Source organism: Neoarius graeffei, chromosome 19 (genome assembly GCF_027579695.1).
Source record: "Neoarius graeffei isolate fNeoGra1 chromosome 19, fNeoGra1.pri, whole genome shotgun sequence".
Taxonomy (NCBI): domain Eukaryota; kingdom Metazoa; phylum Chordata; class Actinopteri; order Siluriformes; family Ariidae; genus Neoarius; species Neoarius graeffei.
The window spans coordinates 39,923,855-39,950,273 of record NC_083587.1 but is presented as its reverse complement, the minus strand read 5'-3'; the positions used below and the strand labels follow the sequence as shown (position 1 = coordinate 39,950,273).

The 26,419-nt window shown below is 42.4% G+C and overlaps 1 protein-coding gene across 2 annotated transcripts in view; it reads right to left on the bottom strand.

Moving 5' to 3' along the window:
• Positions 1 to 26,419, bottom strand: part of gli3 (GLI family zinc finger 3) — a 363,740-nt gene that overhangs the window by 221,543 nt on the left and 115,778 nt on the right. The gene's annotated exons all lie outside the window — the stretch shown is intronic.

Sequence of the window (26,419 nt, the reverse complement as noted above, 5' to 3'; positions counted from 1 at the left end):
TGTGACCATTGCCCATTTCACGACTGTCTTACCTTTTTGAATTGTGTGCCTGTCTGTTTGTAGATAAACACTCTTCCTGCAATTATATCCATCATTCACCTGCTTACATGACACACTGAACCATGAGCTCCTCTTCCCACCAGAGACAAACAATAAGTAATCAAGTCTGCAGTCAAGTCAACAATACATGTTAACACCAAAGGCTTAACAAGCCTTGCTTAGGTGTCACCTTCATTTATGATCCTTTAACTCAGTCTATTTGAACTCAGTCCATCCTTTAACTCAGTCCATACTTTAACTCAGTCTATTCAGTGATTTGAAAGGAGAAATGTGTGATAAGGAGAATGTGCCTAAAATTTTGCATATAACGTGAGTGTTTGGTGTGACAGGTGGGTCCATTTCAGTATTATAAACTATTCGGTATTACGAACTGTGTGGACGTTTCCCAAGGAGTTTGTTATAGCGGGGTTGCAGTGTAATTAGAAAAGTGTGTCATGTCCTTACTGGAATTGACGTCTAACTATAACTGTCAGAATGCTGCATGGCCACCACCGACAACAATACCCAATACATATAGACTCGACGCCATCATATTCAAGCTCACCTTCCTTCTAATCATAAACATCTGGACCAAATCACAGCCACAGTATCTATTTTTTTAAAAAATATTTCAAGATGGCAGCGCGTACACACGCAGCTGCTCCTCTCTGTCCCGTCAGAACGGTGTTTTCGTGTTTTTTGTGTTTTAAAACAGTATGTATCTGTTCATCTTTGTCGCGTCCATCAGTCTTAAGGCGCACATACTCCCGTGAGTTTCTGCTCGACATCCGTAGAACTATATTCACGGATATAAATCCAGCGGACGTGGAAGTGCTATGCGACTACGGTTTGCTCCAGAGGCCTGCTCAACCACCGACCCCCACTCCTGCATCCAGCCCACAGTGGAGGCGCCACAGGCAGAACATACGGAAGCAGAAGAGGGGCAAGCGCGGAGGTATCTGGGCTAGGCTAGCGGCTAGCCCTCACCGGCTGGCTATCCCTACCATCACTCTGGCCAACGTACGCTCGCTGGACAACAAGCTGGATTATGTCCGCCTGCTCTGCTCATTTTCTAAGTCTGTGAGTGAGTGTTGTGTCCTTGTGTTTGTGGAAACATGGCTTAATGACAGCGTCCCAGACTGTGCCATTCAGCTAGCCTGGCTAACATGCTACCGGTCAGACAGAACGCTAGTTGAGGGGGGGAAGACTCGCGGCGGAGGACTCTGTGTTTGCATCAGTGATGCCTGGTGCCGCGATGCTGTTGTGGTCTGCAAACACTGCTCACCACTGGTGGAGTTTATAATTATTAAGTGCCGGACATTCTACCTGCCGAGGGAATTTACAGCCATATTGCTGGTAGCAATATACATCCCTCCCGGCTCCAATAACAACAGGAGTGAAACACTGAATGAACTCTATCAGCACATCAGTGAGCAGCAGACAGCCCACCCAGATGCTTTCCTCATCCTGGCTGGGGATTTCAACCATGCAAACCCCAAGAGCGTGTTTCCAAAACTCTATGGACATATCAACTTTCCCACACGTGGAAACAATACTCTGGACAATGTTTACACCATGCATAAATATGCCTACAAAGCCCTCCCCCTCCCCCACCTTGGGGCCTCAGATCACTCCGCTGTTATGCTAATGCAAGCATACAGGCCGCTGGTTAAAGTCACCAAACCAGCTACAAAGCAGATACGTGTGTGGCCAGAGGGGTCCTCAGAGGCACTCCAGGACTGTTTTTCCACCACTGACTGGAGCATGTTCAGATAGGCGGCCACCTACAACAACACCGCAGATCTCCAGGAGTACACGGAGACCGTCACTGCCTACATGAGGAAGTGCATGGACGACGTTACAGTCACCAGAACCATCTCCATTCGGGCCAATCAGAAGCCATGGCTGACAGGGGAAGTCCACAGGCTCCTGAGGGCTCGGAACGCCGCCTTCAGAGCTGGGGATGAGGTGGGCCTGAGGACAGCTAGGGCCAACCTGTCACGAGGCATCAGGGTGGCCAAGAGACAGTATTCCAGGAACATTGCTGTCTACTTCAATGACAGCAGAGACACCAGGAACCTGTGGCAGGGGATTCAGACCATCACAGACTACAAGCCCTCGCCGCAGACCTGTGATAACTCCACCTCTCTGCTGAATCAGTTGAACAACTTCTTTGCTCGCTTTGAGGCAGACAACAGCACCACGGCACAGAAGACCCCACCACCTCCTGGCAACCAGGTGTTGACGCTGTCCCCAGACAGTGTGAAGAGAGCTCTCAGGACAACAAATGCACGGAAAGCCCCAGGTCCTGATAACATTCCTGGTCGTGTCCTGAGAGACTGTGCCGAGGAGCTCACAGATGTCTTTACAGACATCTTCAACATCTTGTTGAGCCAGGCTGTTGTCCCCACGTGCCTCAAAGCCACCACCATCATCCCGGTCCCGAAGAAGCCATCTCCCTCCTGCTTCAATGACTACCGCCCTGTCGCACTCACTTCCATCCTCATGAAGTGCTTCGAGCGGCTAGTCATGCGGCATATCAAGTCTGCCCTCCCCCCCGCCCTGGACCCTTTCCAGTTTGCATATCGGTCCAACCGTTCGACCGATGACGCCATCTCCACTGCCCTCCACTCAGCCTTTACCCACCTGGAGGCAAAAGACTCGTATGTCAGAATGCTGTTCATAGACTTTAGCTCAGCATTCAACACAATCATTCCTCAGCAGCTCATTCACAAACTGGACCAGCTGGGACTCAACACCTCCCTGTGCAACTGGCTGCTGGACTTCCTGACGGGGAGACCACAGGCTGTACGGGTCAGCAGCAACTCCTCCAGCAGCATCACACTGAACACGGGGGCCCCCCAAGGATGTGTGCTGAGCCCCCTCCTCTTCACTCTGCTGACCCACGACTGCACACCAACATCCAGCTCTAATCTCTTCATTAAGTTTGCGGATGACACGACTGTGGTGGGTCTCATCAACAATGGCGATGAGACAATCTACAGGAGTGAGGTGAGCCGCTTGGCCATGTGGTGCAAGAACAACAATCTCCGCCTGAATGTGGAGAAGACGAAGGAGATTGTTGTGGACTTCAGGAGAGCGCACACCCAGCATGCTCCACTATCTATCGACAGTGCTGCAGTGGAGAGGGTGAGCAGCACCAAGTTTCTGGGTGTGCACATCTCTGAAGACCTGTCCTGGAGCAACAACACCGCATCACTGGCCAAAAAAGCCCAACAGCGTCTGTACTTCCTCCACAAACTGAGGAGAGCAAGAGTCCCAGCCCCCATCATGCACACATTCTACAGAGGCACCATCGAGAACATCCTGACCAGCTGCATCACCGTGTGGTATGGCACCTGCACCGTGTCCTGCTGCAAGACTCTGCAGCGCATCGTGAGAACAGCTGAGAGGATCATTGGTGTCTCTCTCCCTTCTCTTATGGATATCTATAACTCCTGCCTCACCCTCAAAGCCATCAGGATTGCAGGTGACTCCACCCACCCATCTCACAGCCTCTTCAGTCTGCTGCCGTCGGGGAGGAGACTGCGGAGTGTCCGGGCCAAAACCAGCAGGCTCAAGGACAGTTTCTTTCACCAGGTGGTCAGGAGGCTCAACTCCCTCCCTGTTCTGCCCCTCCTCCCCCATCTGCCCCCTGCCACAGATTCTGCCCGCACACCCCCCTGCCCCCCCTTCAGCATCTGACATGTCACCCTCACAGTTTCCCCCCCCAACACACACACACACACACACACACACACACACACACACACACACACACACACACACACACACTCTCAACGTTCATTAACACACTGAGCTCAGGGACTGCACATTTCACTTTACCTCGCTCATTTGCACTATTCCGCACTACCTCACCTTAACAGCTATTAGTTTATTGTTTATACTGCTTATTTCATGTTTACCTGCTACACCTCAAGTGCCCTTGACTGTTTATTTGCTCCAATTTATGTGTGTGTGTGTGTATATATATATGCATGCATGTGTGTGTGTGTGTATATGAGTGTTTAGTCTATGTCTAGTTCTTATCTAGAGCGTTTATACTGTTTATATTGTTTATTTCAATTATTCTATTTTTATTCATTGCATTGCCTGTTTGCACCATGGGTCAGAGAGGACTGAAATTTCATCTGTGCTGTATGTCGAGCATGTATAGCATATTTGACAATAAAGTTGACTTGACTTGACTAAGAACTTTCATCCCACTCACTCAGTGCAAAGTATATGCTCTGTTTTTCATACCAGCCTTTATCAAGCCTTGTATTTGTCATAGTCTTTCTAGTTTGAAATCTTGTTTCTGGTTTTCCCCTTTTGCCGAGCCCAGGCTTCTTTCTTGTGGAGAACAAATGGGATGGCCTATGGCCTTGTATAAATTATCGAGCTCTAAACCAAGTCACTGTCATGTATCATTATCCCATAACCATGGTCCCTTCTGCATTAGAAAAACTGTGGGAGGCCAAAATCTTCTTAAAACTGGAACAGCGCAGTGCATACAACTTGGTGCGTAGCTGCAAAGGGGACAAGTGGCAAATGGCCTTTAACATCACCTCCGGCCACTTCAAATACCGCGTCATGTTATATGGGCTATCTTCATCGCCAGACGTTTTCCAGTGTCACATTAATGATATCTTGTAGGATATACTGGGGAAATTCGTCAGAGCTTATATCAAAAATTGATCTATTCCTCTAACAAACAGACACATGTCACCCATGTCAAAAAGGAACTAGCCAGGCTTCTTGAGAATCAACTCTACATCAAGTTGGAAAATGTAAATTTTGTGTATCTCCAAGGCTTCAGTGTCATAGTATCACCCCTAACAGCCTTGCATTGGCCCCCATTTTAAAGCATTCTGATCCAATGTGATCATTGGAAACTGATCTTTCACTGTGGATATGGACACCTCAGAGACAGGAGTGGGGTCCTATCACAGTGGTCTGGAGAAAAAGTCAAGCTCCTTCCAGTGGCATTCAAATTGGTAACAGGAAACTCCTCGCCATGAAGCTGGCATTGGAAGAATGATGTGTCACTGGCTGGAGGGGGCACCGCATTCACGATTTTCACAGACCATAACAACTTTAAGTCAGCCAAGAGACTGAATTCCTGCCAAGCATGCTGGATGCTTTTCTTTGCCAGGTTCAAGATTACCATCTCATATCTACCAGAGTCAAAAAAATACCAAAGCTCACTCTCTGTCCCTTATTTATCCAACCCTTCCCAGAGAAACCTCCAAAATATGCATTATGCCATAGTCATGCTTTGTAGGCTCTATAACCTGGGACATCAATCAAGAGATAGCTAATACACCAGGATAAAAACTCCCACACAGAGCCCAAATGGGAAAAAGTAGGTCCCCCGTCACCTCCGTAACAAGATATGTGGATTCACATTTCCACTTCTACAGGACACCCTGGCACTCACAGAACGTACCAACTACATCAGTGCAAATACTGGTGGCCTGACATGTCCAAGACATCCACAAGTTCATCTGTTCATGTTCTGCCTGTGCCCAAGCCAAAGTACCTCACACCCTGCTCACAGGAAAACTACTTCCTCTGCCTATACCACAGACACCATGGTCACAATTGGCTATCAATTTAGTCACAGATCTCCTCTCACTGCAAAACAACGTGATCACCATAGTTGTAAATGACCATCCCTTCACCTCTTTCCTCTCCCTGGCCTGCCATCCGCCTTCTAAACGGCAGAGCTCACCTTCAAGCATGTGTTTAGGTACTTTGGAATCCCAGAGGACATTATGAGTGATAGGGGAGCTGAATTCACATCTTTGGTTGGGAGGATTCATGGAGAAGCTGGACATTTCAGTGAGCCTAACGTCATGATATCATCCCCTGGCTAATGGCCAAGTTGAGAGAGCCAATCAGGAGGCCGGGCACTTTTTGCAAACATAAATAACCAAGAGGATTGTGCAAAATTCCTACAATAGGCAAAATATGCACAAAATTCCCTCCAGCACACCCTTTTTCAGGTCAGTTGTGTGATTTTTGAGATGTAGTTGGGATGGAAAATTTGTTGAAACCTGGCAACCCTGGTTAATGGTAGTACCTTCTGTCTGTGCTTTGCATCAACATCGTTGAACAAAGGCATTTCTAAAACTGCTCAAAGACATTATGACTCACTAGACATTAGCCTATAGCATAAGTCAAGTGTGATAGTCTTTCAATTTTATTTTAGGCTATACCATAATGAATGTCCTCCTGCCCCACCAAAATCCTGTACAGCTTGGGGGTACAGGCTGTCTCTGAGTCCAGATGTTATGGCTGTGATGCTATGGTGCCATTGCCCAGACTTAATGACTGTGAATGGTGAGTGGGAAGAATGAGAGGGGTCCCGAACCTTTCTCAAAACTTCCCCTGGAACTAGCCAAAAGAAACTACTTTATTCACATCTATCAAAACTGTTTATGTTCTTTGGAATGGCTGCTCTGATCTCATTCACATTCTTCATTTTAAAATTGTGGTTCATGACACTGTGCTTAAATATTTGCCCATTTATGTCTTTAAATATAGCATAATATAGCATATTGAAAATGCAAGATGAAAGAAGACTACATAGACACGCAGATAAATAGATTAGTGAATATCTCAGACTGAGATAATTTCTCCTGCTCAATGAAATCTATTAAATCCATGAGAAACCAGAATCCTTCTGTGTTCCTCCAACTTTACAGCAAATCTCTCTCCTCCTTGCTGAATCAATAGAACCACACATTTTGAACAATCTGCAGCTCTATTGTTTATCTCTGAACATTCTGCATCTCTCCAGTACAGTTTATTGTCTCTGATGCTGATGAACAGTTGGCTCTGATTCTGTGATTGGACCAGTCAGACAATAAATAAAGGGGCCATCCACAGTCATTAACCTTAGCCTAGGTGTTTTCTTTCTTTCATTCCGCTCTGCCGTAATTTCTTTTAATTTGTGCTCTGCGTATCCCATCCATCTCCACCAGTACACAACAAGCACAAAGACTGCAGGACTACTCTCTGTGGACTGGGTGGAAAGTGAAGATAAAGCAAAATGGAGAGAAATGGAGAAAGAAAAAATCGTCAGCACTCCCTCCCCCCTCTATGGTGATTGAATTTCTTAACATCTTTTCAAAAAGAGCTTAAATGCCCGGAGGCCAGAGGAAGAAACAAGCTAATGGTGGATAGGGAGGCCTGAACAAATTTCAGAGGCCTTTCCTGCTTGCGTTTGAGGCTTGAAAGCAAGCTCCTGCCTTTCAAGCTTCAAAGTCCTCCTTCCTCCCACAGTGTCACTGAAGGATTTGAAAAGGAGGTAATTGTGCTCACTGCAGCCGTGATCACAGGCTCCTGTTCTGGCTCTAGTGTTTCACCAGCTCTCTGTACCTCTGTCCAGCCTCTCTTTCTCTAGCCCTCATCTCTCTCTCTCTCTCTCTCTCAAATCCACCCTGATTTTCTCTCTCTTTCTTTCCTTTCCCCTCACAACCTCTCCCTGTCTCCTCCTCTGTCTTTTGCCCCTGCCAAACACCTTGTTAAACCCGCGTGCCCAGGTATCTTCCTTTTAATAGACTGGTGCCTGCACTGAAAAATCCTGGCCTCAGATCCCTTCAAAACAGCAGAATGCCATTTTCATTACGGCTGTTACAGAGCAAACAGAAAAGCAACAAAATAAAGCAGGAACGTGAAATAAATTAGTAGAAAGAGTTCACAAAGTGGAGTGGTGCCATCCTCAGTTGGATAATGCCGTGTCCATTAGTGCCCGTCTTTTAAAATCGTCTTTCTGAAACACTCTATATTTTGCCTTTGAGAGCCAAACATTCCAGCCTTACGCTTTACCTACGCATGCAGGAGCATCCACACATTTATGCATCCTATTCCTAGCAAGAGGTTTTGTGCTTTTCATTCAGAGGCCTTATCCATTGCAGTACTAGGGAAAATCCACACTGAACCTTCACTTCGGGACAAAGACATAAGACCCAAAATTGGACTTCAAAGCATTTCTCATTTGCATTGCCCCTTCCCCCCCCCTCCACATCTTTTTCCCTTATTTAGCAAGTTGACTTGATAGAAAGGCTTGTGACTTCCCAAACAACAATACAGGGAAGATATTGAAAGACCTGCAGTTGGCAGCAGTTTAATGGCGCTTGCATTCCAAGAGGCTTAGTGTTACCTATTTCAGAAACCTGGCACGTGCACCAAACTCAGGGGATCACGCATGATTAGTAATAACGAAGGGGGATGGGGGGAGGTGTCAACTAAAATCTCCACCAACCACTGGCCATGAGAGCCAGAAATGAGCAGAGGATTTACTGTGATTGTGCAGACTTTTGGCCTGGTTCAAAGAAAATGGCACAAAACTTGAAACTACAGTCTGTCTGCCTAATATATTTTATCTTGTGTGCTGCAGGTGTGCGAAACTACCAGATGTTAAACCCAAGCAGAAGTCTGTGTGTGTTAAATATGGTTGCAATAATGCAGTGCAAAAAAAAAAAAAACCACAAAAAAACAACAACAACCCATCACTCTGATATGCATTGCAAATCTGTCAGGAGTGTAACGTTTTGTTTGTTTGTTTTTTGTTTGTTTGTTTGTTTGTTTAAATGTCCTCAGTGTTTATAGTCATTAAGCAAAAATATAAATACATCAGGGGCGATTTCTCAGAGACAACAAGGGAAGCCGAGCTTCCCCTAAAATTCTCTCCCCAAACTGCGGCATCTACGACGTTGAATTCTCATTAAAACAATAACTTGCATAACATAATATATGCCCAAGATTGTATTTACGTTCATAACTATCCTGTAACTTATTTGAGTGATGTCTGACGAACTTGCAGTTCGCTACGAGAATCACCTTTGCTGCCAGGCTGTAACCAGCGTTGCCAGATACTGCTGACATTTTCCAGCCAAAATATGTTCAAAACCCACCAAAATGCACTTAAAACCGCCCAATCTGGCAACACTGGCTGTAACCTTTCTTATTTCAATGGGCTCTATGGCTGGCAGCTGGGTATCCGTTGCAGTCTATGAGACGGCTCTGAACAGCCAATTTCGGCTCGTTGTTATTGGTTAAAATCGACAAAATCGTCACTAGCCGGGCTTCTCTGGGACTAAACGAGACAGTGGGAGGGACAAGAAGCCGGGCTGATGAAGGATTATTGGAGGTGGTGTTTGAAAGACATGAGGAGGGCGGTACTTCGGCGAGGAACACGGAAGCATGATCAGTCAGTCTCTAGCGGATGTCGAGAAAGTGTAGTCGTGTGCCAAAGTGCTGTCCAAATTTCTTTTCATATAAACGTTTCTTCTCATTGATGTCTCTGTACATTACTCTGTAAATAAATGTAAATATTACTCGTTGTGCTCCGTTAACTTTCATCCATTCTATCAGTTTGATCATTCGCGAATTCACTCGTTTATTTCATTTGCAGTTCAATCTGGTTGTAGGCTAGCTTGAGCCTTATTGGGATCTGCAGTGCTAGCTGCTAACAGAAATTGGTGAAGTCTCTGGAAAGCACAACCAGCTGGTATGACAGGGTCACAGACCATTTTCTGGAAAAGGAGCGGAGGGCAGAATTTGTGTATAAATAGTGTTCATGTTCATGAATCTGAAGTGTGTATATTGTTCAGTAATGTTAAGAGAATGGTGGGCTCTGTGTTATAGGTTATACCTGGGTATAATATTCAAGGTTCTGTGTGTTGCATAGCCTACCTGGTTATGAATTTCCAGACTGTGTTGCAGAAGATGTTCAAGGACGTGTTGCACAGCTGGGTGTTGTGTTAAAGACTCTGTGTTGCATATCAGGGTATGATGTTCAAGGCTCTTCGTTGAATAGCCAGTGATTTTTGGATGTTTGATATTTTTGATTAAGGATATGAGGCACTAGCCTGGCAAGCCAGACTATAACATGAAATGTACAAGCAAAAATACTTTCTGCCACTAGGTAGGGTTGTCTAGTTCACTATGCTAATGGGGCACACCTTTCTATGCTTTGATATCCGGCCTACAGGTTTTACGATGAATGCATAAAATGGGCTTCCCCTGTTTTAAAAACCAGCAGCCGCCACTGAAATACATACATCTATTGTTATAATATTTTTCTATTTTCAAATTACTACAGATTTTAGAATTTATCAAACACATTGATTAGACTACAAATGCTTTTACATGCTTCAGAACAAAAATAGAACAAATGAGACAAACATTTCTGTAAAACCAGCATTTCTATATCTTGTCTGTTACTGTTAAAAGCATTCATTACATAAACTAAGATTTCTAATATATATTTAGTCCAGTTTTATTAGAAAAATGTAGAGTATATCTGTACTGGGAAAGTGATATTCTGGATATTACCAGCTTTGATAAATGACACCCCTTAGTTAGTCAGGAGTGTAACACCAGATTACGAGTATATTTTATGCTTACATAACTTTATTAGGTAAAGTTTTAATATTTAGCTTAACTCTATGTTTGTACACAATTATAGATACATATTAGTTTTGCTTTGGAAATGATCTGTACTATCTCTATATAATCCGACTTTACAATGTCAGGAGTGTAACATCTTTCCACATTTACAATATACCTGACAATAGACACAATATGCAGCACAGATGTTTTCATTTTATCCAATAACTTCACAAAACTAGAATGATTGGTAACTCTTCTAATAATTACGAGTTTCTAAGGGAGTCACTGGATAATGGTTAACGATTAAATATATATATATATATATATATATATATATATATATATATATATATATATCTCATCTCATCTCATTATCTCTAGCCGCTTTATCCTTCTACAGGGTCGCAGGCAAGCTGGAGCCTATCCCAGCTGACTACGGGCGAAAGGCGGGGTACACCCTGGACAAGTCGCCAGGTCATCACAGGGCTGACACATAGACACAGACAACCATTCACACTCACATTCACACCTACGCTCAATTTAGAATCACCAGTTAACCTAGGCCAAGTTTACATTAGACCGTATCTGTCTCGTTTTCTTCGTGGATGCACTGTCCGTTCACATTAAAACGCCGGGAAACGCCGGGAAACGGGAATCCGTCAGGGTCCACGTATTCAATCCAGTTCGTGTCTGGTCCGGTGCTGTGTAAACATTGAGAATACGCGGATACGCTGTGCTGAGTTCTAGCTGACGTCGTCATTGGACAACGTCACTGTGACATCCACCTTCCTGATTCACTGGCGTTGGGATCTCACACACAGCGGCTCAGTCCCGAATCACTGCTCGTGCGCTTCACTCGCGCGCTCTGTGAGCTACGCAGGGCCGGAGTGCGCACCCTCCAGAGGGCACTCGCTGTTCAGGGCGGAGTGATTTGGAGCGCAGGAGGAAGCGCTGAGCCGCACTGAGGTTTATTTACACATTTCAACCTCCTTCAGGCGCTTAAACTCAGTGAGAACACGAACATCACAGCCAGGTGTGTTTATTTGCTGGAGAAGGTGTTCGCTTGCCATCCTTCCACTTGCAAGTGGTGAGTGACTTGCGCATGCCCGATATGCACTGGGATCATGTGACGTGCCGTCTAATTAGTCATGTGATTAGCGTATCCGTGTATTGGCGTTGCTGTGTGCACGCGAATCTTGTATTGGCGTTGCTGTGTGCACGCGAATCGTTTTAAAAACGTTAATCTGATGATCCGCAATAATGTAAACAGGGCCCTAACCTGCATGTCTTTGGACTGTGGGGGAAACCGGAGCACCCGGAGGAAACCCACGCGGACAACATGCACACTCCGCACAGAAAGGCCCTCGCCGGCCACGGGGCTCGAACCCGGACCTTCTTGCTGTGAGGCAACAGCGCTAACCACTACACCACTGTGCCGCCCCCATATATGCTGCATGCAGCTAGAAGTACAATTTATGTAAAACCACACACATCATTCTTGTAGATGATCTTGTCTGAATTTGGATGGGTTTGCCTTTCTTGGTTGGTATTATTGTGTATAAAGATCAGTTTCAAGCTCTGACTTGTTTGTTACACTCTTGACATTGTGCTTGGTTATTGGTTCTGCTTGTTACTCACAAAATGGTGCATGTTGATAATGATTTAAAACTATACAATTTGCATGTACTGTAATTAGCTGTTCTTAATCTTTGTTCTCTATTAACATTTTTCTACATGCGTGTTTTCACTAGATAACCTCTGAAGCAACGAGCCGATAATTATACCTATCTAGAAAAATGGCTCCATAAGACAACAATGGAAAAAATATATTGACATTGAAATTGACATTTATAAGTCGAAAACTGAAAAACTGCCCAACTCGAACATGGGAAAAAAAGAAAACCCAGTGTTCCTCTGCTGAAAGGGTCAGAGCATATAGAGAACAAGTCAGGAAAGACCCAGAAAAGCTTGCAGAAGCAAAGCATAAAAAGAAACAGGAAAACCTGAAGTATAAAGTAAAAGTGAAAGCTGCAAGACAATAAATTCAAACAAGTTGAATGGCAACGAAAAAGCAGAGAAAAGAAAAAGGAAAAGAAAAAACAAGAAAACAAAAGAAGAAGCCGCCTTTATTTGTCACATGCACACTCAAGCACAGTGAAATTCGTTCTCTGCATTTAACCCATCTGAAGCAGTGAACACACACATGCACGCACACACACAAGTGAGCAATGAGCACACACACACACATACCCAGAGCAGTGGGCAGCTATGCTACGGTACAGCAACCAGGGAGCAGTTGGGGGTTAGGTGCCTTGCTCAAGGGCACTTCGGCCCAAGGCTGCCCTAACTTAACCTAACCGCATGTCTTTGAACTGTGGGGGAAACCGGAGCACCCGGAGGAAACCCACACAGACACGGGGAGAACATGCAAACTCCACACAGAACGGCCCCTGTCAGCCACTGGGCTCGAACCCAGACCCTTCTTGCTGTGAGGTGAGAGTGCTAACCACTACACCACCGTGCCGCCCTAACAAACTAGCAAAACACAAAGAAACACAAAACTTGGTGTCTAGGCAACTGGAAAAACAAAAAAAAACAAAAACAAGCTCGAGTGATTAGAAAGCAACAGTGGAAACGTACATTTGTAACAGAAGAAAAACAGAAACAATCACTTGAATCAAAAGGCACCAACAGTGCAGCTATGAGTTGGACTACATTGTATAAAACAGTCAGCAGTGTTGGCAGACCAAAAAAAGTGCAAAGCATAACTAAAGATGCTGTTTACACTGTTGCATCAACCTATTCCAGTGGAACACCAAGAAAACTCAGTAGATATACTCGTTGGAAAGAAAAACAAAGCACCCTTATAAGTTGTACAAAAAGGTGTCAAGATTGGTGGAAATGTACAGTTGAATTTCTTGAAGAAAACTCTAGAGCTACACTACTGTTCAAAAGTTTGGGGTCACTTTGAAATGTCCTTATTTTTGAAAGAAAAGCACTGTTCTTTTCAATGAAGCTCACTTTAAACTAATCAGAAATCCACTCTATACATTGCTAATGTGGTAAATGACTATTCTAGCTGCAAATGTCTGGTTTTTGGTGCAATATCTCCATAGGTGTATAGAGGCCCATTTCCAGCAACTATCACTCCAGTGTTCTAATGGTACAATGTGTTTGCTCAGTCAGTGCGTTTACATGCACATCCAAATCGAGCTACTGTCGGTAATCGAGCTAAGGGTCCCAGCAGGGGTGCCAGAGAAATCCAATCCTACATGCACACAAGGAAATCGAGCTGTGTGAGGTACATTGTGCACCCAAGCCACAGGTGGCGCTACACGCCCCATCGTGTTGGTACACTTCCGGTTGTCGTCATGAAGAAGAGCTATTCAAGAGTATAAACAAAGTTATCAGCAGTGTTGCCAGATACTGCTGACGTTTTCCAGCCCAAAACATGTTCAAATCCGCCAAAATGCACTTCAAACCGCCCAATCTGGCAACACTGGCAGTTCCGTGTTCACAAGTTCCGTGCTCAAGCTGTTAGGCTTGCTCTAACAGACTGTATGGCTACAAACTGTCCTGCACAGACCACTGTTTTGTAAGACAACTTATTTTGCACAATTGTATATTTTTCTAAAGTCCATTTTTTGCTTACAAAAAATTTTTTTTTTTTTGCTTACAATTTAACTTATGTCTTAATAAACACAAAAAAGTTCAATTGTTTTGTTTTTATTGACATTCTTCAGATGTTGGACATATACAGTATACACACACACACACACACACACACACAAATACAATGACTTGTTTATGTACACAATTCACAGCTATGCAACAGCTGTACAGATGTATTTGGTGATACAGTAAGTGAGCTAAATTTTAACAGTGCAAACAATGCCACAAAAAGAAAAGATTCATGCCGTTGTCATGATTCGTTGTCATGCCAACCGAGGCTGTTGTGTTTCCCGCTTGTGGTCTCGTCACTCGTCACTTCCGGAAGGGGCAGTGCTGAAGTAAGTAGCTCGACTACGTAGCTCAATAGGGTATACATGCACTAAGTAGCTCGGCAGAAATCGCATAATCTAGGTCGTGTAGCTCGATTACGAGAAATCAAGTTCGGTTCAATTTCAGCCGAATTAAGGTGTATACATGGCATTTTGAACTTCGATTTCAGTCGAGCAACGGCAGAAATTCGATTCTCTCTATGTGCATGTAAACACACTGACTGCCTCAGAAGGCTAATGGATGATTAGAAAACCCTTGTACAATCATGTTAGCACAGCTGAAAACAGTTTAGCTCTTTAGAGAAGCTATAAAACTGACCTTCCTTTGAGCAGATTGAGTTTCTGGAGCATCACATTTGTGGGGTCGATTAAATGCTCAAAATGGCCAGAAAAATGTCTCGACTATATTTTCTATTCATTTTACAACTTATGGTGGGAAATAAAAGTGTGACTTTTCATGAAAAACACAAAATTGTCTGGGTGACCCCAAATTTTTGAACGGTAGTGTATGCCAAACAAATGAGACACCATTCTGATTGATGGCACACATGGAGCAAAGTGTCATCTCCAGTGTACAAAACGAGAGACTTCCAAAAAATTTAAGCTGAAGCATCCTGATTACGGATACAAATATTCAACATTCATTAAAACAATTCCAAGGAATATCAGGGTTATCAGGTTGAAGTTGACAAGTTGACAAGATTGGCAAGTATGTATTTGCCCAAAAAGATTATAATATAGAGAAGAAGATTGAAGCCCGGAAGACTGTTGCAGTTTTGACTGGAGATGAAACTGAATTTACAGTCAAAGTGCTATCTGACCTTTCAATGTGTGCCTATGTGGGGAAGGATCCCATGGCAAGCTGTGTCAAGCGAACATGTGATAATTGTGGAACTGACAACATCATAAAGAACTTTGCATCTTTGATTGCAATTGCAGGCACCATGGAGAAACCAAGAGCCAAGTGGTATGAGTGGGTTCAAGGAGTGGAGACTTACACAGATTCTAACCCTGTGTCCGAAATCGCTCCCTACTCACTATATAGGGCACTGTATAGTGGGGACGCCATTTTGTAGTGCTTAGTGAGGATTATTTACATATATATAGTGCACTCAAAGTATCCCACAATGCATCACGAAAAGTAGTGTACAACCGATGGTCACTAACCAAAGCAATATATCCCATCATACATTGCGGTCACACTGAAAGAAATCAAATCAAAAGTTTCAAATTTGATTTAATAAACGGCAGCGGCAAAGAAGAAAGTATTCAGCCTTGATTTAAAAAAAACCTGAAAGATGCAGATACTTTGTATTGATTAATGTGGGAAATACACTCAGTATAATATGTATTTATCACAAACTGCAGACTGATCTGGCACATTTTAATTGTGCGACAGTAATGACGTAAATACCAGCGCAACGGACTAGTGTCCAAAAGTGTTTTCTCATTTTACCGATGAGCTCACTATATAGTCCTCTATATAGTAATTCCCTATATAGGGAGCAGGGAGTAGTGAACAAGTGAGCAATTTCAGACACAGGGTAAGAGTAAGACACATACAACCCCGATTCCAAAAAAGTTGGGACAAAGTACAAATTGTAAATAAAAACGGAATGCAATGATGTGGAAGTTTCAAAATTCCATATTTTATTCAGAATAGAACATAGATGACATATCAAGGCCCAATTCTAATTTCTACCCCTCCCCCTCCCCCTTCCCCTTGGCCCTTCCCCTTGAAACTGAGCTACAAGGGATAGGGCTTGAAATTCAACCCTTACGTATTGGGATAGCCCTTCAACGATCGCATACGTCATCGCGTACCTCCGTCAGCGTTTACGTTAGCAAAACGCGACCAAATGCGTCATTGGCTGCGACCAGCCGCTACAGTCAGAGCCAGAGGCAGAAATCTCTGCTGGCAGGGTGTGATTTGTTAACTAACACCACTGAATGGGATATCTTTGGCGCTTCGTGCACCACATCCGACAGAATGAGGTGTCAGAACACTCATGTAAACAATAAAAGCGAGAATAACAGAACAAAACGTACGCAGTCAAGCAACCAAAAACAATACTCACTCCCAAAGCTTTTTAGCAGCAGCTTGGATTTCAGAAATCGCTGCTCATTCTCAGCTCGAAAGCGAATCAAGCGGCGTGTTTCCTCTGGATAACAACTTAAAACACGTAAATAATGGAGAAAATACATTTATGACAATCTTTCGCCGCGGGAACCGCCATCTTTCTGAAATCCGCATGAAATCTCGCTGAAATCCGCATGGCATTGTGGGAAATCACTCAAACCCCTTCGTTCGGAGTCAGCTCCAGGAAAATCTCCGTTTGGAGGGGTACAGAAGCCCTTCCCCTTCCCCTACCGCTCCGCGTTAACTGGGATTGGGATACCCCTACCCCTTCACGTGAACGCGCAAAATGGAGGGGAAGGGCCAAGGGGTTGGTCCAAGGGGTGAAATGGGATTCGGCCCAAATGTTTAAACTGAGAAAATGTATCATTTAAAGAGAAAAATTAGGTGATTTTAAATTTCATGACAACAACACATCTCAAAAAAGTTGGGACAAGGCCATGTTTACCACTGTGAGACATCCCCTTTTCTCTTTACAACAGTCTGTAAACATCTGGGGACTGAGGAGACAAGTTGCTCAAGTTTAGGGATAGGAATGTTAACCCATTCTTGTCTAATGTAGGATTCTAGTTGCTCAACTGTCTTAGGTCTTGTCGTATCTTCCGTTTTATGATGCGCCAAATGTTTTCTATGGGTGAAAGATCTGGACTGCAGGCTGGCCAGTTCAGTACCCGGACCCTTCTTCTACGCAGCCATGATGCTGTAATTGGTGCAGTATGTGGTTTGGCATTGTCATGTTGGAAAATGCAAGGTGTTCCCTGAAAGAGACGTCGTCTGGATGGGAGCATATGTTGCTCTAGAACCTGGATATACCTTTCAGCATTGATGGTGTCTTTCCAGATGTGTAAGCTGCACATGCCACACGCACTAATGCAACCCCATACCATCAGAGATGCAGACTTCTGAACTGAGCGCTGATAACAACTCGGGTCGTCCTTCTCCTCTTTAGTCCGAATGACACGGCGTCCCTGATTTCCATAAAGAACTTCAAATTTTGATTCGTCTGACCACAGAACAGTTTTCCACTTTGCCACAGTCCATTTTAAATGAGCCTTGGCCCAGAGAAGACGTCTGCGCTTCTGGATCATGTTTAGATACGGCTTCTTCTTTGAACTATAGAGTTTTAGCTGGCAACGGCGGATGGCACGGTGAATTGTGTTCACAGATAATGTTCTCTGGAAATATTCCTGAGCCCATTTTGTGATTTCCAATACAGAAGCATGCCTGGATGTGATGCAGTGCCGTCTAAGGGCCCAAAGATCACGGGCACCCAGTATGGTTTTCCGGCCTTGACCCTTACGCACAGAGATTCTTCTAGATTCTCTGAATCTTTTGATGATATTATGCACTGTAGATGATGATATGTTCAAACTCTTTGCAATTTTACACTGTCGAACTCCTTTCTGATATTGCTCCACTATTTGTCGGCGCAGAATTAGGGGGATTGGTGATCCTCTTCCCATCTTTACTTCTGAGAGCCGCTGCCACTCCAAGATGCTCTTTTTATACCCAGTCATGTTAATGACCTATTGCCAATTGACCTAATGAGTTGCAATTTGGTCCTCCAGCTGTTCCTTTTTTGTACCTTTAACTTTTCCAGCCTCTTATTGCCCCTGTCCCAACTTTTTTGAGATGTGTTGCTGTCATGAAATTTCAAATGAGCCAATATTTGGCATGAAATTTCAAAATGTCTCACTTTCAACATTTGATATGTTGTCTACGTTCTATTGTGAATACAATATCAGTTTTTGAGATTTGTAAATTATTGCATTCCGTTTTTATTTACAATTTGTACTTTGTCCTAACTTTTTTGGAATCGGGGTTGTGCAACAAAAATCTGGAAACAAGTCCAGAAGCAAGACACAATTCCAAATGTAATCAAATTAGTGGCACAAGATATGAGAGAACACAGTGGGCATATATTTAGAGCTGAATATCAACAAGAGATTGAAAGTATTTTGATGAAAGAAACTCTCCCACTGGACCATGCAGTTCCTGTTATGGATGTTTCTGAGAACATATCTCTCCAAGCACAGTATGAACTTGAGAGTGCTCACTGGACTCAGAAACAAGTGACACTCCATCCTACTTCTCTTGTATGACATCATGTGAAAAGCACAGTTGGGAAGCTAATTTACACAAAACAGTCATTAGTCATGAAATCCAATGACAGGAAGCACGATGCTGCTGCAGTGTATGCCTTTACAAGGGAATTATTGATTTACATGAAACACAATGGAGGTCCCCAAGCTGCTGATGAAGAGGACCATCCAAGAGACATCAAGATGCTTCACAGATGCGACAACTGTGCAGAACAGTACAAGCGCAAGGATGCTTTTGCACATCTGCCCAAGTCCCATTCTGTTTTTGGAGTGGATGTGGATATTACTACACAGAGGATGGCCATGGAAAGGGGCCATCAGACAGCATAGGTGTCTCATTTGCACTATTCCGCACTACCTCATCTTAACAGCTGCTAGTTTGTTTATACTGCTTATTTCATGTTTCATGTTTACCTGCTATACCTCAAGTGCCCTTGGCTGTTTGGTTATTTGAACCAATTTGTGTGTGTGTGTGTGTGTGTGTGTGTGTGTGTGTGTGTGTGTGTGTGTGTATATATGTATGTACTGTATGAGTGTTTAGTCTACGTCTAGTTCATATCTAGAGTGTTTATACTGTTTATATTGTCTGTTTGAGTGTTTAGTCTTTGTGTAGTTTTTATCTAGTGTTTACACTGTTTATATTGTCTGAGTGTTTAGTCTATGTCTTGTTCTTATCTAGTGTTTATACTGTTTATATTGTCTGAGTGTTTAGTCTATGTCTTGTTCTTATCTAGTGTTTATACTGTTTATATTGTTTGAGTGTTTAGTCTACGTCTAGTTCATATCTAGAGTGTTTATACTGTTTATATTGTCTGTTTGAGTGTTTAGTCTGTGTGTACTTCTTATCTAGTGTTTACACTGTTTATATTGTCTGTTTAGTCTATGTCTTGTTCTTATCTAGTGTTTACACTGTTTATATTGTCTGAGTGTTTAGTCTGTCTTGTTCTTATCTAGTGTTTATACTGTTTATATTGTTTGAGTGTTTAGTCTATGTCTAGTTCCTATCTAGAGTGTTTATACTGTTTATATTGTCTGTTTGAGTGTTTAGTCTGTGTGTAGTTCTTATCTAGTGTTTACACTGTTTATATTGTCTGAGTGTTTAGTCTATGTCTTGTTCTTATCTAGTGTTTATACTGTTTATATTGTTTGAGTGTTTAGTCTATGTCTAGTTCCTATCTAGTGTTTATACTGTTTATATTGGTTTTTTTTTTTTCAATTATTCGATTTTTATTTATTGCACTGCCTGTTTGCACCGTGGGTCAGAGAGGACTGATATTTCATCTGTGCTGTATGTCGAGCATGTATAGCACATTTGACAATAAAGTTGACTTGACTTGACTTGACTTGATAGGGGCAACAGCAAAGCAGACCCTGGAATTAGGCATATCAGGTGAAAATTCAAATACAATCCAAACTGCTTGAAATTGCTCTCGTTGAATTCAGAATTGAATGCAGAACAACACACTTTTTACAGAATTAAAATGTGTATCTCTTCTTGAGATATAACAAATCAAAGATTAAAAAAAAAAATGGCGTAATTTTTAGAAAACTGCCATAATATTATGTATTCGGATCACATGGTCCAAAATGGGCCTCATTAACGCATGACATCAAATGTTTTTTCTGAATAACTTTTTTTATTTTTCAAGATATTTACATGGAAATTGGCAGGCACATACATGGTTGTATAGTGAATACAAAGTTTGAAAAATTAGTTAAAACCAATTATTCAAATTAGTCTTTAATTAGCATTAATTATGCCAATTATGTAAACTGTTAAATCGGTACACTCTCTTCTTCAAAGTTTCACCAAATGGTTTTATTTGTGCAATACAAAGCTGATCTTAACTCTCATTTATACATCACAAAGAAGGAGAAATCAATGTTAATTATAAAATATGCAGAAATAAGCACTGAATCTCATTCACATCTACCATTCTCTATCAAAATTAAAAAGTAATAAAAGAAGATTTCTCATACCCTCTCTGTGCTCTGTAGGCCTTTGTATTTCTCAAATGTAGGGCCTACTAGTGTTTATATGAAAGAATATGAATGATAATATTCACAGCTTTCAAGGCTAACCTCGGAAAAACTGTGAGCCACAGCCAATAAACAATTCCAATTAACTGAATTGAAACTGACACTTGAGTTTCTGACTTCCATTTGTTAAAATATTCTGACCACTATGATTTCAAATTTTTTTCATCAAAACAACTACAGTTATATTCTAAAATAGTCATTTATTTACATGAATCAGTTTGATTTGAAAAAAAAAATAAGTAGGTAAAGCTATGAAAACTCACTTCAAAGTCTCCCGTGAATCACAACATCAAAACTAGCTGACGGAAAATTTTGCTGAATACTTCACCTGAAACAGTGAGAGCTAGAGAACATCCCTATTAAAGTTATCTGATTGATACTTACGAGTAATGCCGTCGGAAACCAATCAGAAGAGAGAGAGCCTGACCACTTTCCCATGACTCAAAAAGCACCGGCAGTTTCCCGACGTCCCGCGAGCAGTACGTACTTTTGCATCACTTATTTGTGCCACACTGTTTGTGTAAAGACCTTAACGCTTAATTCAAACTGATGACAGATATTTTCACGGTTCGTTAAATTTGTTGATGTGCAACAATAAAACATTCAAGTGAGTTCCAAACGACTGTTACTTTTGACCCCTCCAGATGTCTTATGAACTTCTAACCTTGAAGTTAATAAGGCAAAAGATGTACATGTTATTTACCAGCTGGGAGGTCCGTATCCTGAAATGCCGTGACCGAGGTCTTGAAAGTACTGAGCGAGGCCCTCTGGGCCGAGGTCAGTATTCAAGGCCGAGGTCACGGTATTTCACCATACGGACCGACCTTAAGCTGGTAAATAATATCTCATCTCATCTCATTATCTCTAGCCGCTTTATCCTTCTACAGGGTCGCAGGCAAGCTGGAGCCTATCCCAGCTGACTATGGGCGAAAGGCGGGGTACACCCTGGACAAGTCGCCAGGTCATCACAGGGCTGACACATAGACACAGACAATCATTCACACTCACATTCACACCTATGGTCAATTTAGAGTCACCAGTTAACCTAACCTGCATGTCTTTGGACTGTGGGGGAAACCGGAGCACCCGGAGGAAACCCACGCGGACACGGGGAGAACATGCAAACTCCACACAGAAAGGCCCTCACCGGCCCCGGGGCTCGAACCCAGGACCTTCTTGCTGTGAGGCGACAGCGCTAACCACTACACCACCGTGCCGCCTGGTAAATAATATATTTATTTTTTTCTTTACCAAATTCTAACAGAAAATGAGCACGCCTGAAAGGGAAAACCGAGCCGAGCCAGCCGCCATTTTGAATCCTCATTCACGGCTGTAATGCAAATTGCTTCCTCCTCGGTATATAAGTGCACTTCCATGGCAGGAAAAAAACTACATTTTGCTGCCTATGTAGTCCCCTATTTATACAAAATTGAGTCATTCAGGATTCAGCCATGTTTTTGCTCGGCGTTAGCAACAGTTAGAGGTTTTTAGCTTTCTCCTGAAATGTTTTCTTTTATTTCTTCTTCCTCAGGGCAGTAAAACTCATTTTTGCTGTGAAGACTGTCGTTATCGCTATCCATGCTGTAAAATTAATGCTATTCTCCTGAGAAATGCTGGCAAAAATTTATAAGATTTTTGATAATCTTATAAATAAATTTTATAAAAAAAAAAGATAAATGTTGACAAAAAAATGCTACTATGTTTGTTGTTGCTGTGAACGAGCGAGTCAGCAGAGGTCCATAACTGGGGTCCGTAACTGATTGGCTCGCCAGCCAATCAGAGCGTAGGATTTGATGGAAACCAGACCGCGATAAAAAAATGTATTTACCAGCTGGGAGGTCAGTATTGTGAAATACCGTGACCGAGGTCTTGAAAACACTGACTGAGGCCTCTGGGCCGAGATCAGTATTTTCAAGGCCGAGGTCACGGTATTTCATGATACGGACCGACCTTAAGCGAAAAAAATAATAGTACTTACTTTTCAATTAGGTCCAACTGCTTCTAACTCCTCTTATGTACACAGAGTGGGTAAGAAAACCTGTTCACTGCCAATGAGTGGGCTTTCTTATCATTAACAGGACAGTTTATTTATGGCATTATTAAAACACTGTACGTTACATGCTGGGTAATTATCATGAGACCAAAAGTATTCTATAAATATGTTTTCCTCCTGTTATACATGTATGGGAATGTAACCACACCTACATATCTAAATTTGGTAAAACCACACATCCTTACCACCTATTCTGGAACACAGGCCCAATGGTAAATTATTCTCATGCTAGGCCTCCTCAGGGACCTTCCCTGACTCCTCAGACAGAACCTTTAATGGCAACAGTGAGTGGGGTTTTGGGGGATATGAAAGCCGAGGCAACTCTTCTTTCTCCTCTTCCTGTTCGCCTCAAATCAGCATCAGTAAAAAGACTTAAGAGCCCTGCAAGTCTCTGCCATCTTTCCTCCCTCCAATCTCCACTTCCGATCCCTCCGATTGAGGAGCAGCATTTTCTGAGAACAACCTCAACAATTCATGCATGTTCCATCAAGAGCAAATGATTGTGTAAGAGTGTAGCCTGTGTGTGAAAGTGCCTCTCCGATGGTGAACAATGGTGCATTTGGCCTATTCAAAGTTTGGCTTTTCTCTGCCATCACTTGAATTGCACCTCCACTGCTATCAGAACCTGTTAGAGGACTTGGCCAGAGCCTTGATCAGAGGGCATAATGGGATGTGATTGGTGTTAGCAGCCATTGAACTAACCCACATAAGGCATCATAACAAAGAAAGCTTTTCTCTGATAGAAATATTAAAGTATTTATGGCCCCTAACGCAATGTACAGCAGATATGGGCACATTTTCCATCTCTGTGAACTTTGATCCAACGATATAGCAAAGTATAAGTACTTTCAGAGGACATTTTGGAGCTTTTCCTTCATACTTTATGTATTTCAGAGTTGACACCAATCCAGTATATTTTTCTGGTGCCAAAAACTGATTAATTCATTTCAGTAATGCTATCGAACTATATTATTGAAATTGGTTTAAAAATTATTTGGCCTAAAGCTAATGCTGTCCATGACAGCAGTGTTTTATGTGTTCTTTATACAATCGTTTTATCTCATCTCATCTCATTATCTCTAGCCGCTTTATCCTTCTACAGGGTCGCAGGCAAGCTGGAGCCTATCCCAGCTGACTACGGGCGAAAGGCGGGGTACACCCTGGACAAGTCGCCAGGTCATCACAGGGCTGACACATAGACACAGACAACCATTCACACTCCCATTCACACCTACGGTCAATTTAGAGTCACCAGTTAACCTAACCTGCATGTCTTTGGACTGTGGGGGAAACCGGAGCACCCGGAGGAAACCCACGCGGACACGGGGAGAACATGCAAACTCCACACAGAAAGGCCCTCGCCGGCCCCGGGGCTCGAACCCAGGACCTTCTTGCTGTGAGGCGACAGCGCTAACCACTACACCACCGTGCCGCCCACAATCGTTTTATTATTAATTATAAAATTATGCTTAATTATGACTGTTAGCATGTCTCATTCCTCATTCAGCACAACCCAGTAGCCAACCCAATGACATTCATTTCTGTATTGTTTTTCTAAAACTGTTTAAACCCAAACAACCCCCCCCCCAAAAAAAAACCCCTCTTTTATACTGACAGATAATATCCATACAAAACATTTGATTATTCACTTGTTCGTATTTGTACCTGTATACTACACTACCGTTCAAAAGTTTGGGGTCACCCAGACAATTTTGTGTTTTCCATGAAAAGTCACACTTTTATTTACCATCATAAGTTGTAAAATGAATAGAAAATATAGTCGAGACATTTTTCTGGCCATTTTGAGCATTTAATCGACCCCACAAATGTGATGCTCCAGAAACTCAATCTGCTCAAAGGAAGGTCAGTTTTATAGCTTCTCTAAAGAGCTCAACTGTTTTCAGCTGTGCTAACATGATTGTACAAGGGTTTTCTAATCATCCATTAGCCTTCTGAGGCAATGAGCAAACACATTGTACCATTAGAACACTGGAGTGAGAGTTGCTGGAAATGGGCCACTATACACCTATGGAGATATTGCACCAAAAACCAGACATTTGCAGCTAGAATAGTCATTTACCACATTAGCAATGTATAGAGTGGATTTCTGATTAGTTTAAAGTGATCTTCATTGAAAAGAACAGTGCTTTTCTTTCAAAAATAAGGACATTTCAAAGTGACCCCAAACTTTTGAACGGTAGTGTATGTACAGACTGTTTTTCTTTTAAAATAAAATGTCCCTGGGCGCTGACATCTTACTCTCTCCGAGCTTCAAATATCGCACTCTGAGTGCAAATTACACGAGAGAATCTCAGATTGTGATGTCACTTACACACCACGTGACTTACCGAGACTGAGATCTAGTGGATACATCGTTTCTAAACTGTTTTAAACAACCTTGGAAATGCCGAGTGTCAAGCATTTGGCTGTAAAAATAAGCCCAATCATTGACACAAGGAACACACACACACACACACACACACACACACACACACACACACACACACACACACGTAAACTGTGAGCACACGCATCCCCAGATTTTGAGAAGCTGTTTTGCTGCCTATAAATGCTCCATCGCTGGCTATTCACAGTGGTGGGGTTTTTTTTTCCAAAAATTAAAAATTTCCTTGTATTTTTATGTGGCATGCTTTTGCTTGCTTTTATTCACTGAGAAAAGTGATCTTTTTAGGTGGCAAGAATCGCATTGCTATGATAACCATTGTTTACTAGTATCTGTGTCAGTACTGCATCTGTGTTATCTAGTTGAGTGAGATTTAAACTTCATAAAACTGAAGTCTATTGATTCGCGGATTTTGTTGACAGCAAAAATCACATTGTTATAGAAAATTTCTGATTAGATTTTTAGAATTAGAAGCCTTTGTCACATATACATTACAGCAGAGTGAAATTATTTCTATGCATTTAACCCATCTGACGCAGTGAACACACACGCATGCACGCACGCACATGCACACACTCAGACTGCAATGCAATCAGCAGAAAGAGCTTAGCTTTTGAATTCCGTAATCACTTGGTGACAGCTACTTGAATTTTTTTTTTTGCACAAGTGCAGATAAAAATATAGTGAATAAGCACACAAAATTGTCAAGTTTAAAAATTGCACATTAATTAGTTATCTTGTATTTTATTTTATGAAGCGCCCTCTTGTGTTTGAAATGGGAAATATGTAATTTTCTATATATTTCTTATGCTTTGTAGACACTATATACGAGGATTTTGTGAGTGTAATGTGTAAAATTTACATTAAAAGAAAGGTAATTAGTACATTTTAAACACTAAATCCACCCCAAACCCAGCCCTATGTTAGATACATGTTCAAGAATTAAATGAGAATCATCTACTTGCAGATCAACGTAATACACCTTCAAGAGAAACTCTTCATCATGACACAAATGTATTTCAAAACAATGTGAACAATGTGTGATTTCTTCAAGATAATACAGTATGTAATACATAAAGAAGCTTAAACAAGATCCTACTGGGATGAGTTTGTTTCACGATGGAAATGTTATCATGGTTGCAAATACAAGAAATAGAACTTTGGAACTGAGAAAACAAGGATAATATTGTGGTTAAAAAAGGGGAAAACATCAAATTACACTTGCTCTTGTGACATACA